The following is a 15,865-nucleotide window of genomic DNA, read 5'->3' on the forward strand; positions in this document are numbered from 1 at the left end:
GATCTCTTGCTTCATCACATGTCCAGGGATCAGGTTCATGATCACTAGGGATCAAGTCCAAAGACTCTCCCAAAAACAACCCTCCCACTACAATGAGGCATTACTTGTAATTGTGCATTATTTGTGACACGTGTTGCAGTTTCTTGTACCATTGGCACTAAAATAGACGTGTCTTCTCTAATTTCATCAAGAACAATTTTACTCATGGGCTCATGGTTTATTACATAGTCCTCTTCTAAAAATCAGGCATTGGTGCTAACAATGACCTTCTGATTTTTTTAGGACTATAAAATAATCCTTCTTTCGTTCCTTTAGAATAACCCACAAATAGACGAACTTCTGTACGTGATTCTAACTTATCAGTGTCTCCCTTCAGCACATGCGTTGGATTACCCTAGATCCGAATATGTTTCAGACTAGGCTTACGCCCATTCCACAATTCTGTGGGAGTAAAGGGTACTGACTTAGAATGTAAAGTTCTGAATGTACATTGTTGTTTCCAGAGAATTTCCCTAAAACGAATTTTGTTGTATTGTGGGAGTTATAGGATTTAAAGTATAAAAATTGTCAGCCAACGTACCAAAACAGGTAACTACTCTATTTTCTTTACCAAAAGAAATAGAATATCCATCCATAATTTTACTAACTAAAATCAAATTCTTTGTAAAACTTGGTACATAAAGATAATTTCTCAAAATCAATATTTTATTCCTATCTAAAGATAGATAAACATCTCTCACTGCAATAGCCGTCACTTTCGTAGCTTTGCCCATGTTGACCATAATCTCCTCTTCATGTAGTCGTCGAGGTTCCTGGAACCCCTGCAATGAATTTCAGACATGATCAGTGGCTCCCGTATCTACACACCAAGTACCGGTAAATAACACCACTAAACATGTTTTAACTACTAGAGAATAAGATATATAACTTTATTGTTCTCCTTTCTAAGGGGGCAGTCCACCTTTCAATGTCCAGACTACTTGCATGTGAAGCACTTGCCCTTCGACTTCTTCACACCTGCTTTCGGTCCAATCCCTAGAGATCGATTCACCTTCTTTGCTTGTTTCTTCTTCTTCATGCCTTTCGGTTTAGAAGGAGAAATGTTCTCAGCAATGTGAATTTGAGAACTTTGACGAAATAACCCTTCTGCTTCTTGAAGTTCTGTCAGAAGTTCCACCAACGTATAAACCCTCTTGTTCATATTGTAGTTCAGGCGGAACTGCTCAAAACTTTTAGATAATATTTGGAGAATAATATCAACCTGGGTTTCCCCATCAATTTCAGTTCCAAGGATTTATATCTCATTTAAATGAGACATCATCTTGAGGATATGATCCCTTACGGGTGTCCTCTCAGTCATAATGGTCATCATCAAGTTTCTCATAGCCTCTTGCCTAGCAGCCCGATTTTGGTGTCCGAAGAGTTCCTTGAGATTGCACATCATGTCATAAGCATTAGGCATGGCCTGATGCTGATGTTGCAGCACATTTGACATAGAAGCCAAAATGTAACTGTTACGATTTCACAAGAGCACAGATTCATCGTAAGTAATATAAAAGAATGTCGAACCACAGGGACTATTGATCAAGCACTAGTTAACTTCGCACGGCGAATTATCTAGACGAACGTAAAAGTAAAGGAACGAGAAGAGGGAAGAGAGAGAATAGATCTTGGAAGGAATGAACTTCGGGAGATGAATTCTAGGATTTCAGTTTCATTATAATGCTAGGAGATATTACATAAATTGCTTAGTTTCTACCCTCTATGCACATACTCTTGCAGGAAGTTGAATTGGTCAATACCCCTAAGTATCGAATAGAGATGATTCCTGTGAAATCCTGTAACGGTTAACCCCTGTCATGAGGGTGCCTCGGTAGATCATAGGGGTACATGTCTAGTAAATAACAATAAGGATAAAGGTAGAGATTTGGTACGATTTCCTACTTCCTTATGGAGGAATTGACTCTCCTTTCAAGAGAATGTCCTAGACGTCCGTGAATGGGTTACCCTTGCTAGGGCCCCTCGGGTGTACGATCTAGAGTACTCTCTCTACAAGAGCGGCAAATCCTAAGGGATTGTTTCTCCTTTTAAGGGAATGCCCTAGGTGTCCGGAAAGGGTTACCCTTGTCACTAGGGTACCTTGGTCAATACGCTCTAGGGCATCCCCTTTGCATGATTAATAATCCTTCACATCAATTAACAAATCATGCAAAGAAATATAAATACGTCACGCACACAATGCACGAACAAGGCAATAACATGTCATTAAATAGAAATGTGGTGAATCTACATAGTTCATCTCCATCACGTTACAAATACTCCCTAATCCCAGAAGATGAGATCTACTCCATTGCGAGAGAGGAACAACCCAAAAACATAAAGTAAAGCACACTTACAACCCTTGATGTGAGAGGAAGGGGAAGAAGAGATGCTTGCCGAGGTTTCCGATGTCTTGGTGATGCCTCCTTGTTCTAGAGATGGACGGAACGTCAGGAGATGGGGAGGATGAAGCTCTAGGGTTTACCCCAAAGGGGAGAACCCTTTCCCAAGGAGAGGGGGCGAAATCCCCAAACCAAAGATGCCAAGAATAAGGTTCTTGACCCTTTTATACCTCCTCCAAGCTGTCCACGTAAACCAGGATTATAGGGGTCCGGTAAACCGAGTTTTTCACCCATTAAATCAGGTCTTCTCGTGATTCACCCTGAACCAAAGTTGTATATCTTGAAATTATCTTCAATCTGATACTTGGATCGATCCATGGCTCAAACCAAGCCGAAAGTTATGGTGGTTTGAAGTTTGGTCTGCGGTCGGGGCGGAGGTCCAGTTGAACCCACAGTTGGGAGGCACAGTCGTGTCATTTAGCATGGGAAAACATTGTTTTCTCTCTGTTATATCTGAAGAAAAGTTGTAGATATTGAAGCCAGCTACGTTTCGGTATAAAGAACAGCCCAAAACTCAAATAGAGCACAAAGTTATGGCCGAATTACGATCGATCTGCAATCTGCCCAGAATTCAGCGCAACTCTGTTTTGGCGTGGCACAGCCCGTGTTCTTCGTCACACGGTCGTGTGGAATCCACACGACCTCACACGGCTTCCTTAGGGATTGAGCCACACGGCCATGCAAGGTTGCACGACCGTGGCCTTCTACTTCTCTGCCAAGGTCACACGGCCGTGTGGATTCACACGGTCGTGACCTTCTCTTCCTCTGGAATGTTGGCACGACCGTGCCATTTGGCACGACCGTGTGTTGCTTGGCCACGGGATGATTGGCACGGACGTACCATTCGGCACGGCCAAGGCCTTCTTCAAATCTAGATCACAATCATGGACATGCCATTTGACATGGTCAGAACATGCTATGGCCACACGACCGTGTGGCCTACACAGTCCAAGCGCTTTTGCTCCATTTTCGCTCCAAATAATGTCCTGTCAACAAGAAAACACATAAAAGAGCAGATCTCCAAATAAAAGAGTATTTATACTGAATATATGCTAAGAGAGGTGAATATGCATAGAATATACGTGAATAAAGTAAGTGAATGTGCGTCAAAACATGTATAAATAATCATAAGATCTACCCACATCAGTAACACCGCGCCATCTCATCTGCCCTGACCCATTTCTTATGACACTCAATCTCCTCTTCACTAGAATCACTATTAGACAAGCTTGGACAGATTTCAAAAAGTATGAATTTATAGCCTTCAGCAGTTAAGACAATGTCCAAGTTACGTTTCCAATCAATGTAATTGGGATCAGTAAGATTGTTCTCTTTCAATATAACAGCAAGGGGATTGAAGGTCATCCTAAGAATCACAAAACATTTGGTCAAGACTTTAGAATTTAAAATAATATTGATTCCTCAAACAATATCATTTAAATTCACCAACACGTCAAACACCGTGAATTTTGTATGCCACATTAGTGTGGACGTATACAAAATCAAACACTCGTAAGAGGAGGATTTTACCCATTAATTATCTTGTCAACCTAACTTTATGACAAATAAAATTATCTCAAACACCGTGAATTTTGTATGCCACGTTAGTATGGACGTATACAAATTCAAACATTTATAAGAGGGGGTTTTACCCATTAATTTTATTATCTTGTCAACCTAACTTTATGACAAATTAATAGTTGGTTTTTCTTCGGTCACACAAATAATAGCAGTGACTCCGATGGGGAGGATACTATTAAATGTGCCTAAGTGTATACCATTACTTGATACTTAGTTCATTAAATAGGATTGTGCCCCTTCAGTTGGAGAAGATCACACTCCTAAATAATTTTCTATAACCATCCTGTAAGGACGTTTGATCTAGTGATCCGCAAACAAACTCATCCGTTGTGGAAGAAGGCACTCAGAGACAACACACAAGTTTGAATGCATCACTTACAAACTAGTAATGGAGATCGTGGAATTTAAATAAAATTCCTCTCCCACTTAGTTATTTAGAGACGAGAAATTTTAACATGCACACAAGCACACAAACACAAGCACACAGCATAAAAGGCAATAAATAAGAAAAATAAATTTTCAACTATTATGGCCTCATCCAATGCTATCATCCGTATGCCACCAACCGTAGTCGTCGCCAAAGGGTTTACGTCGTCGCGTCCATCATGCTTCCTTTTTTCGTTGTGCCTCTGGTCCTCAAATAGCACCACACCTCGCAAGGGTACAATCCGCGATAAAAAAATAAAATTTTACATTTATCGATCCTATATTCCACGAAGGAATGTACATGTAATCTAAATCAAACAAAATGTAAAATCCTAAAACTAATACAGCTCCTGCTGTATTTAATAATTACAATCATGCACACATATAAAATGCCCTCGATATGTCCAAGGGTCAAATCACACACAATCACAATAGGCCATAATAGTTGGAGCCTGCAACCATAGAGTTAATCTATTTTCACATCCTACTATTATCCTGCCTAAACTTATGTATGAAAAGTGCATAATTAACTGAAAACCAAACACAAAGAGGTGAAAACCTAGCTCTGATACCAATTGTTGGTTGCTACTCGAAACACCATTCTGTTTCCCCTGTACAAACATTTGTACAAGCATAGAACTTAACCTAGCTACCCATGTGCTCTACTGAAGTTAAACTTGGATTGCAAACGATGCTTAACATTATTAATTCAAGTTGCTCTTCAGAAATTTAACTTGGATTGGAAACGATACTTAATATTTTTACTCCAAGTTTAACCGATGTGATCTTCCTAAGTTAAACCATATTACAGAAGTTGATTAAATATCTATTTCAAAGATTGGCTTCTAGGTTAAATATGGCGAGACACTAGACCTTCCTGGTTATGGGATCATCCACCACTTCCTAGACAAAGTCTTTCAAAGAAATTGGATATTTAACTTCTTATAGTAACTCTAGGTTTAACTATAGAGACCACAATAGAAACACAAGATCAAAACGGAAAATTGGAATACAAAATCGATAGCACGAAATCGAAATATAAAATCACTAGCCTCTTGTGTTGGTGTTTCAGAATCCATGCAAAGAAAACTAACTAATTAATTCGAAGCAAAAATCATTAATTAGTTATACCTTTCGTTGTAGCTAAAGACCTCTTGATCTTCTGTTGTATTCCTCTCCTCCTCTTGGACGTTGTGTGGGCAACGATCTACCAAGATGGAATCCACCCAAACCACTTCTTCTCCTCCAAGACTCTCGAGCCACCAAGGGATGCCAAAATAGGAAACTCCTTCTCTTCTTCTTCCCCTCCAAGCAACCGGCCACCTAGGTACTTCTTGTCTTCTCCTTCTTCTTCTTCAAGCTCCGGCCTTAGAAGGAAGAAAAGGAGAAAGAAGGGAATATAGATGCCGCCGGCCTTAAGGGAAGAGAGAAGGATAGGGCCGGCCACAAGCAAGGAGAAGAGGAGAATAATAATATGTGTTACACGATAAGGCATCACCTCCTCTTCTTTTATAATCATTGCTCATGGCAAAAAAGGAAAGTTTTAAACATAATTAAAACTTCCTTATTTGTGGCCTCCCTTTAAAAAAAGGAAATTTTAACAACAATTAACATTTCTCTTTTCTAAATTTCCTATTGTACATGGCAATAAAGGAAAGTTTTAAAATTAATTTCTCTCTTTTAAATCATGTAGACATCTACAAAAAAGAAAAGATTAAAATTAAAACTTTTCTTTTAAATCATGATCACCAAAAAGGAAAGTTTTATCAAAAATTAAAATCTCTCTTTTAAGGAAAGATTTTAAAATTTAAAACTCTCTTTTAAAACCATGTGGATGGCTATAAAAGGAAAGATTAAAATCTCTCTTTTAAATTCCCTTAGTAGATGGCTATAAAAGGAAAAGTTTTAAACAAAATTAAAATCTTTCTTTTAACCATTGTAGATAACTATAAAAAAGTAAAGATGTTAACAAAAATAAAATCTCTCTTTTAACCATTGTAGATAACTACAAATAAGGAAAGATTTTAACAAAATTTTATTTTTAATCAAAAACTTCCTTTTCCATTTACTTTGGTCGGCCCCATGCTTGGTCACCAAGCATGGCTTGGCCGACCCCTACTTGGGCTCCATGAAGGACTTGGTCAGCCACATATTGGACACCAAGATGTGCTTGGCCAGCCACAACATGGACTAGAAGATGGGTTTAGGGTGGATACAAGGCTTTATAGAGGCTACAACAGGGACCTAGAGGAGAAATTGGTTTTGGTCTCCATATGAGCTTGCACCCAACTCAAGTTCATCAAAAATAACTCATACCACTAAAGAGCTATTATTGAACTACCACACCAATCCCAAATTACATTATGGGCTCCTTCCTATCATGAGTGCGTTAGTCTTCCTGCGTTTAAGATATCGAATGTCCACAAATTAAATGTGTTACTGACAACTCATTTATATAATATCTAGCTCCTAGTGTAGTACCACTCAACTTCATTGTCATGCCGGACTAAGTCCACCTGCAGGGTTTACATGACAATCCTTATGAGCTCCTCAAGGTGGCATCATCAACCTAGATTACTAGGATACAGTTTTCTTCTATAATCAACAACACACCATATAAATAATATCATTTCCCAACTTATCGAGCCTATTGATTTAACGAACTAAATCTCACCCATTGTTAAATTAAAGAAATAAATACTAAGTATATGTGCTTATTATTATATCGGGATTAAGAGTACGCACATCCATAATAATAGAGATTTTATTCTTTTATGCAGTCAGTATAAAAAGAAGCAACCTCAAATGGACCTGCTCAATACACACATAGTGTACTAGTGTAACTTTATAGTCAAGATAAACTAATACCAAATTACACTACACCCATTTCAATGATTTGTCCCAATCCATCTTGGTTGTGAGCTACTATTTATAATTTATAAGGAACTAATAACATGATCTTCTGTGTGACACCACACACCATGTTATCTACAATAAAAATTAAATGGACAACTGCATTTAACACAAATGCAGACATTTGACCAATGTGATTCTTATGTTTATACAAAAAAACTAGGCTTTTAGTATGCATTCCAACATGATTGAACCAACCCATGGGATGCATGCTACATTCAACTAGACAAACACTATCAAAAGGTACTAACACATGTCATAACTAACTATTATGGACAACAATACATATACCAACAGAAATGTATGATAACAATATGCAAGCATACCTCCTATAGCCTGGAGATGTCCCGCTACTGCCTGGTCCCAAAACCCGAAAAGTCACGTCAAGAAAACTGAAACATGAAATCCCAAAACATGAAAAATAGGCATCGTAAACCCTGCTCTGATACAACTAAATTGTCACGCCCCCAGAGGAGTCTCTGCCAGACAAAAATCCGGCAACATCTCCCCTATACCGTTGACAATCTGAAGCATACATACATACAAAATACATCAACCACATACGGCTGGAATATATACACAATCACGCAGTTTATATTCAGCCCATTCTGCTGGAACATAATAAAACATAACCACGCACTTATATATATATACAATAAACAACCCACTCGGTTGTATTAAAAACCAACACAACGGAAAAACGATAAAGAAAAGCCCATACAAATCAAATCAACACATAGCTAGCCGGCTAGACTTTATACAACAACCACAACAACACAAATACAACAACAACACCAAATACACCAAATACCAAATACAAGTAAAGCATAAATGAAACCCAAAACGATCTTCAAATGTGACGTAGGATCGGCAGACAGGATACTCCAAGTGACACACCAACCATCTAACTGCTATTTGAAAACATAAAGGTATAAATGCGGTGGTGAGTATAGGTAACTCAGCGGGTAATAGACAGAATAGTGCATGGTACATCAATCAACATGGAGATCAAAGGTATACAGTCTCAGTAGGGAATAAAGAACATGATCATACTATCATAATTAATGCACTTATATATATCTGACTCACCGACCATACATAATCATAACTGACATACAAACTGCATAAACCACAACTGACATAATGATAAATACATATCCAATCTGGAATCAACACATGGTACAATGATCAGTAAACTCACCGGATCTGCAACAGACCTACTTGTGACACCTGTGCAATTTAAATACGACTGCATATACATGCAAAATAAATGACATGTATGCAGCATGGCAACCATATGCAACAATCATATCTCAAACGAGTGCAACATATCACAATCACATGCAACTAGTATCTACTAGGCATATATGTAAATATATCTCCATAGATGCACCGCGCATCATATGTAAATGTGCATGCATGCTCCATGGTCACCCCCGCCACCTCTCCAGACTCCACGACCCCTGTATGGAAGAGAAGCTTGGGTCTGTGAAGACTGTACTACCCTCCAGCCACTATAGAGTGGTCGAGGCCGACAGTCCGCCAGTAGTTATCTAACTACATAGCATCAGGGTCCCTAACTGCTCACAATGCTGGATCTCACAAACCTCGTGACTGGGTGGCACGACAGGACGAGTGGCAACTGCTCCAGCTACCACTACCCATGAGTGGTCGAGTGTACATCACTAAACCAAAATAATTGACGACTCTCTCACACAAGGGAGACAACGGTCGACAGCATGCAATGAATGATACAGACACTGTCATCATCATTACAACCTCCAAATCAATATTAGTACCCCACAACATGAACATAATCATCATGATACCTCCACATATCCAACCAAACATATGTACACAACTACACATGTATAATCAACCAAAAATCTCCAATAATCCCACCAAACACATGTACACAGAACATAAGTACAATCAACATGTATCCTCCAGTATAAACACACCAGACACTTGTATATATAACAAATATACAATCAACACAACTCCTCCAAAAGTACATAACAAATACGTGTATATATTCAACATGCAAATGTACGTTCAACATGATTGCTTCTATAACACATACCAACCTACGTATAATCCACATCATATGCACAATCAACAAGGTAATTCAATTAACCAGACACTCCCTACAATGCATACTCTACACGTCTATATGCAGCAGAGTAGAAATCAAGAGTTGAGACTGTATATGATATAACTAGAAACCTCAAAGATCAAGCATAAGTATCAAGCAGGAAAGCAACAAACGTACACTATATAAGGTAAAGCAGCCTAATCCATGGAATAATAACCATGCGCTAAGCTCAAAAGAAAACTACATAAAGGCCAAGGAAGAAATACCTACCTCAAAACAAGTCTCTATCTAACAGAACCATCACGCAACTCACAAACGATCAAAATCCTATGTCACATATAAAATTTTATGTAATTATATATATACACTACCAATAGGTAAATCACCTACAAATAGATAACTAATACTAAAGTAACAACTAACCATGGTTACTACTCCCCTCCATTGGAAAGACTAGATTTAGGTTCAACCTAGCTTAACCCATCCAAGAACTAAATCCCATTAGATCCTTAATTACCTTTAATTCTTTTTAATAATCCACATTTCTTTTACATCAAATCTCCTTATGAATTAATCCAATTAAATTAATTAACTCTTCTTGTTAACCTACCTCAATTATCCAACAAGAGCATAAACCAACAATCCAATTAATCCATTAACTCTTATCACCATAATTGATTATTCTACCAATACAAATCAATCCACTTACTTACTTCTACTAGTTAACAACTAGCTAAGCATCCAACTAACCAGATAAAGAAACCAAACAAATCTATTAATTTCTAAATTTTAATGAACCAATTGCTTACCTCCCCATTCTCTTTACCTCTTCTTCTTCAGCAGCTAATAATGACTCAAATCAGATGGAGCTAGCGACTAGCTAACGGTGATGTGGTGACTGAAAGCAAATGAAGCCTCCGATTAACTTCCTTCTTCTCTGGTAGCAGCTCACTATTGCTAGCAGTAGTGAATTCCTAGCGACAGCAGGTTAGTGGTGGAAAGATGGGGTCGCCAGTGGTGTTCGGCTCAAGAGAAGTCCACCCCTATGTTGATCTGATACATCCTCTAATCCAGATCAGGAAGAACACCATAAACAGAAACCAATTCCTCAGTAATTCTTGAATCCAAAGCATTTCCCGACACGACCTTACCTCAACCGATCGTCTCCAGTTGGTGTCGCGCGATCCATCTCAACTGGTGACGATCCATAACTCTCTCCAGTGAATAGTTCAAAGAGAAGACTGAGAGGGCTCAATCTACCGAGAAAGATGCGAATCAACTCCCCCCTGCCATGCCCTAGCTCTGTCGTTCCCTGGAAGTCGAGAAACAGTCGATCGCGAGCAAGAAACCACTGAAGATGCAATCGCTCAGCCGGAGATGACAGGTACCAACGAGATCCAGCAACACTTCCTCCAGCGACTTGGCAAGGATGCGATCGTAGTGGAGGAAGTTGTTCTCCGTCGATATTGGGCGTTCGCGCGAAAGAGAAATAAATGGAGGAAGAAGAGTTGGTAGCTTTGCTCCTCAACGCTCAAGGGTTGCACTGCGCCGGCGACGCCAAGAGGGGGCGACGGTGGTGTTGTGAGAGGCGGAGGAGGAGAGGATCGGTGGAGGGAGGAGGGAATCGGGATTAAGAAGAAGGAAATAGAGGAAAAATAATTAAATAGTTAGGGTTAGTTTAATTAAACCCAAAGTTCACTCCTTAATTAACTCCCATTTAATTTGGGTATTCTAAACAGGCTTTTCCAAGCCCCACCGATTCATCCCCTTCAAACGTCTCATACGTCCTCCATTTAAATCTAGAAAAATTTCTAAAAATTCTAGAAAAATCCAATAAGGCTATTTCTCCAATAACCTTATTATTTAATTATCATTTAGGTGCCTTATTTTACAAATATTATTAATTGTAAATTATGTGCTTGCTATTTTACTATTCTTTTTTTTTTTTTACCCTAACTTAACTTGGATTACTCATATCAAAATGAATATTATAAGTATCCCATCGTAGTTTTGATATAGTCAACCAAGTCAAGTTAGGTCCTATTGTATTTTGATCCTTGTGTCCAAGTGTGCAGGAACTTAGGAGCACAAGAAGTCAAGCGAAGATGCAGCTAATGAGAAGGATGGAACGGGAGAGAGTCGACGGGCTCAATGCGTTTGAGGGATGAGATGCTGCGGAAGAGTACATTGGAGGACGAGAATGAAGCGTACGACATTTTAAAAGGGATGTGAAGCCGGAACAAAAGCTTGCTAGAGGAGAAGGTTAGAAAATAGGTTTGGGTGAACCCTATTCTGGATGACCGAGATTACCTAAGCGAGTGAAGTCGGAGCGGCATACTCGGATAAAAAGTCAACTCTAAGTTGACTACTGTTCAGGTGCCAAGAGCTATTCCGAGCACCTGGACCACTTTGGTCTAGGTGCCTCGTGCCTCGTTGAGTGGATCATCGTCATGTCCACCTAGGCAATAGTTTGGGTGCCCGGAGTAGGTCCGGGCTCTCGAAAGAGGATAAAATTTTATCCCTTGTCCATTACATAGCCGTTTGCGAGAATATAAGATTTACCACACTGGGTATGCCCGGAGAGGGTCCAGGGACCCGGACCGTGCCACATCAGCAAACGATCAATTTTGACCAGTGGGCTATAAATAGAGCCCTGATCTTTTTTTTTAGCAACACACTTTGTACTTTGAGGTTTTTTTTCTATTTTTCATTTTCGAGCGTCATTTTTGTGTACAAGGCTTCTCCGCTTCTGACGTTTTATTCGAGAAGGAGATCTTCTTACTGAGTCAACTTTCCTTAGTGTAGCAATCCTCTGATTGCAAACCAAGTAAAAATTTATGTGTCTTGTACTCTTTTAATTCTATTATATTTTTATTAAGTGTGTAATTCATAAGGCCCAATTATTTGAGAAAGGTATTTACTATTTTATTTTGTGTAGGATAAGTTACACCCCTCTTGTCGGCCGCAAGGGATTTACAATATCAAATCATATCATGATCATATAAAATCACAATAAAGTGCATAAGTCAATCCTGTTTCAAATAGCATATGATAGGATTTTAGAATAATGCACAAACAGTAAATAGAACCAATAAACATGATATAGTACCATAGTATAAACATAATATATTATCATAGGAAGATTAAAAGGAAACATGAAACAACAACAACAACAATAATAAAAATATAGAGAGTAATAATAAAATAAATCATTGAGATTTATGTGAAAAACCTTTCTAAGTGAAGAATAAAAGACCACAGGATAAATGAGAAAAGTCAAAATTTGCTTCTAAATATTTGCTATACATAAATTTCATGTTGTGTTGTAACTTGTTTGTGAAACTATATAAACCATTTGGATTATGTTAACTTGATTAAAGTTTTACTGTTCAATTTCTTGTTAAAACATCAATAAGTTTTATAATATATTTTTACATTATACAACAATATTCTCAGAATGATATATACTATCAAAAATAACTGAACAAATTTTAATGTTTAATGAATGATAAATAGAAAAACAAAGTTGAAGTCAACACACTTCATAATTTCTACTTATCAAGAGGGCTTGGGTCTTGAGTCTCTTGTGAATCAAAACGATGTGGCACCATTGGAAAAGTAGAAAGACTCATTACTGAATATGATCAAAGAATTCTTGCATTTGTCACTCAGCTACCGCCCTAAACTGATCATCCATCGATCGCTCAGATTGCTCTACCATCAACCTAGCCCGATCATCCATATGATTGCTCAGACTACTTTACTACAAGCTTGACCTGATCATCTATCCCTCGCTCTAACTACTCTACTACAGACCTGACTCGATCATCTATCGACTCATATATTACTATGACCCGATCCCTCAATGCTTGATTTTCTAGGCGTAACTTTTGCATACTAATGGATGAAGAAATGGCTCAACCATAGACCCTAGAAGCCATCTCACGATCATAAGCAACTCGTGCATGAGAGCCAAGATCGTAGAGGGTGTTCTTTTTTACTTCCACCTACAACATCATAATATATATCATTTATAGATTCATAATGTGCGTAGATTATATATGCATTTAGACCATTATTAACATACATTCACTTGTATTTCTTATATTTGATTTATGCTATCACACTCCTTTACATCATTTTATTAGCATGTTATTTGTTTTGTTCAGAGATCTTCTCCTTTATGTGTTTCTAATGACAGGGTGTGATAAGGAGTGAAATTGGACAAAGAACACGAGGTGACACTCTTCTAGAACTCAGTAATGGGTAGGTCATGCCATGAGGCATGGTTGTGCCAATCATTCCAAAGACCCACATGGCCTGGTCGTACCAAATGGTATGACTATGCCTTCCCTCTCAGAAGGATACACGGAGAGGCTGTGCCACCTAGCTTAGCCATCCACATGGCTTGGTCGTGCCTACTAGGCACTGTTGTGCCACATCTCATGTCGTGTCCATGGCCAGGCTGTGTCATTTGACACATCCATGTGCTTCAAGGGGTCAAGGCACACTGCCCCGACCTTATATAAGGGGAACTCCTCCCCTTTTCTTGGGGAGAAAATTTCTCCTTTGGGAGAAAATCATCTTGGGCAACCGTCATCATTTTGAGGAGATTTTGGATGATCCGAAGTCATTTCTACCATCTTCTCTTCTCTTTAGCGAATGATTGGATCTTGAAGACTTAGTTCACATCTTGGCTAAGTGTTTCTCTTCCTTTCTTCTTGATTTGATTATAGAATGCTTCCTTCAATATCTTTGATTCTGATCCCTTTGATTATGGAGTAGATTTCCCTAGTTCTAAGACTAAGGGAGAAGTTCTAATGTGATTTGATATAAAACTCTATGGATATGCCCTTTCCTTGTTCTAATGACATGTTTATGCTTGTTTCTTATTTGATTAAATGCATGTGTGAATCCTTATTGCTAATGTATGTTCTTTTATTGAATGGATGTGGATTAGTCATCACGTAATGGGAATACTCGAGATTGTATGACCAGGAGTCCCTAGGTGACAAAGGGTAACCATTAAACTGAACATCTTGGTGATTGTTAGTTAGAGCCCTAGAGCCAATCATTTGATGATTGTATTATGGACTTATTGTATCATATTCTTATATAAATAAAGGCATTTGTTTTTGGTTATTATACTTACTTGTATTAGTGTCAAATAAACTAAGTATAATAGCATCCTTAAGTAGAAGGTTCTCACCTATATCAATCGGTTAGTTGAACCGATAGTGAGATGATATAGGGAATACTACTCTTAATCATTCCTAGTCGAGTATTAACATTCAGGCACAATGTTAATGCAATAAGACTAGCATGTAGGTCAACTCGATGACTTGATCTCACAAGTCATGGATATAGAGATATCAAGTTGACACATGGGTATGCATTGGAGAATGTATACTGAATGATCCGCCATGAGAATGTATCATGAATCGTTATATGAGTGTCATATACTTTCTCATGTGGCTATTAGTATGACTACTAGTCCTTAGACCTGAAGTCACCATGGATCCCTACATAAAGAGTTATGTACTTTGGTTTCGACAAACGTCACCCGTAACTGGGTGGACTATAAAGGCGATTACTGGGTATGTAACGAATTATGCAGAGGGATGTGAGTGATGTAGATGGGATCTATGTTGGATCGAGACGCGCTAGAGGGGGGGGTGAATAGCGCTCGTGGCTATTTTGTTCGATTATCGGAATCGTAAGAATTATCGGAGTAATTAAGCAGCGGAATAAAACAAAACAAGCACACAGAGACAGGAGGATTTTTACTTCGTTCGGAGCCTTGATCAACTCCTACTCGAAGGCCCGCGATCCTTGATCGCTTCCGGTGGGAAACAACTATAAGCTCGATAAAATGATTACAAGATGAAGTACAAGTAAATGGAAAAACTAGTTATACCGACGACAAGAGTAGAATTTTGAAGCTTCGGGTCGTCGGAGACTTGTGGCAGCACTTCTGGGCGTCTTTCAGAGCAGCACGTTGAAGAGAGAAGACTTAGAATGCGTTGGTCTGAAGTGCTGGTTGAAACCCCCTTATAAAGGGTGTTCAAGGCGCCTTGAAGGTTGTTCAAGGCGCCTCCATGCTGCCTGGTCTTCCACGTGGATCAAAACTGACCAGGTTGAATTTCATCCATTCAAGGCGCCTTATATCCCTCACAAGGCTCCTTCCAAGGTGTCTTCTGCCTTCTCCAAGGTGCCTCCAATGGTGCTTCGCAGCCAGCTCAGCCTTTGCACCCGAGGCGCCTCCAAGCTCCATGGAGGCGCCTCAGACACTGTTCATCCGAGGCTTTAGGTTGCTCCTTTGCTCCTGCAAGATGCGTTAGTCCCAAACACTATCCTGCAACATAAAGTTAGCACAATAAACATTATAAAAGAAGTATAGACAGTCTCC

Source organism: Zingiber officinale, chromosome 8B (assembly GCF_018446385.1).
Source record: "Zingiber officinale cultivar Zhangliang chromosome 8B, Zo_v1.1, whole genome shotgun sequence".
Classification (NCBI taxonomy): domain Eukaryota; kingdom Viridiplantae; phylum Streptophyta; class Magnoliopsida; order Zingiberales; family Zingiberaceae; genus Zingiber; species Zingiber officinale.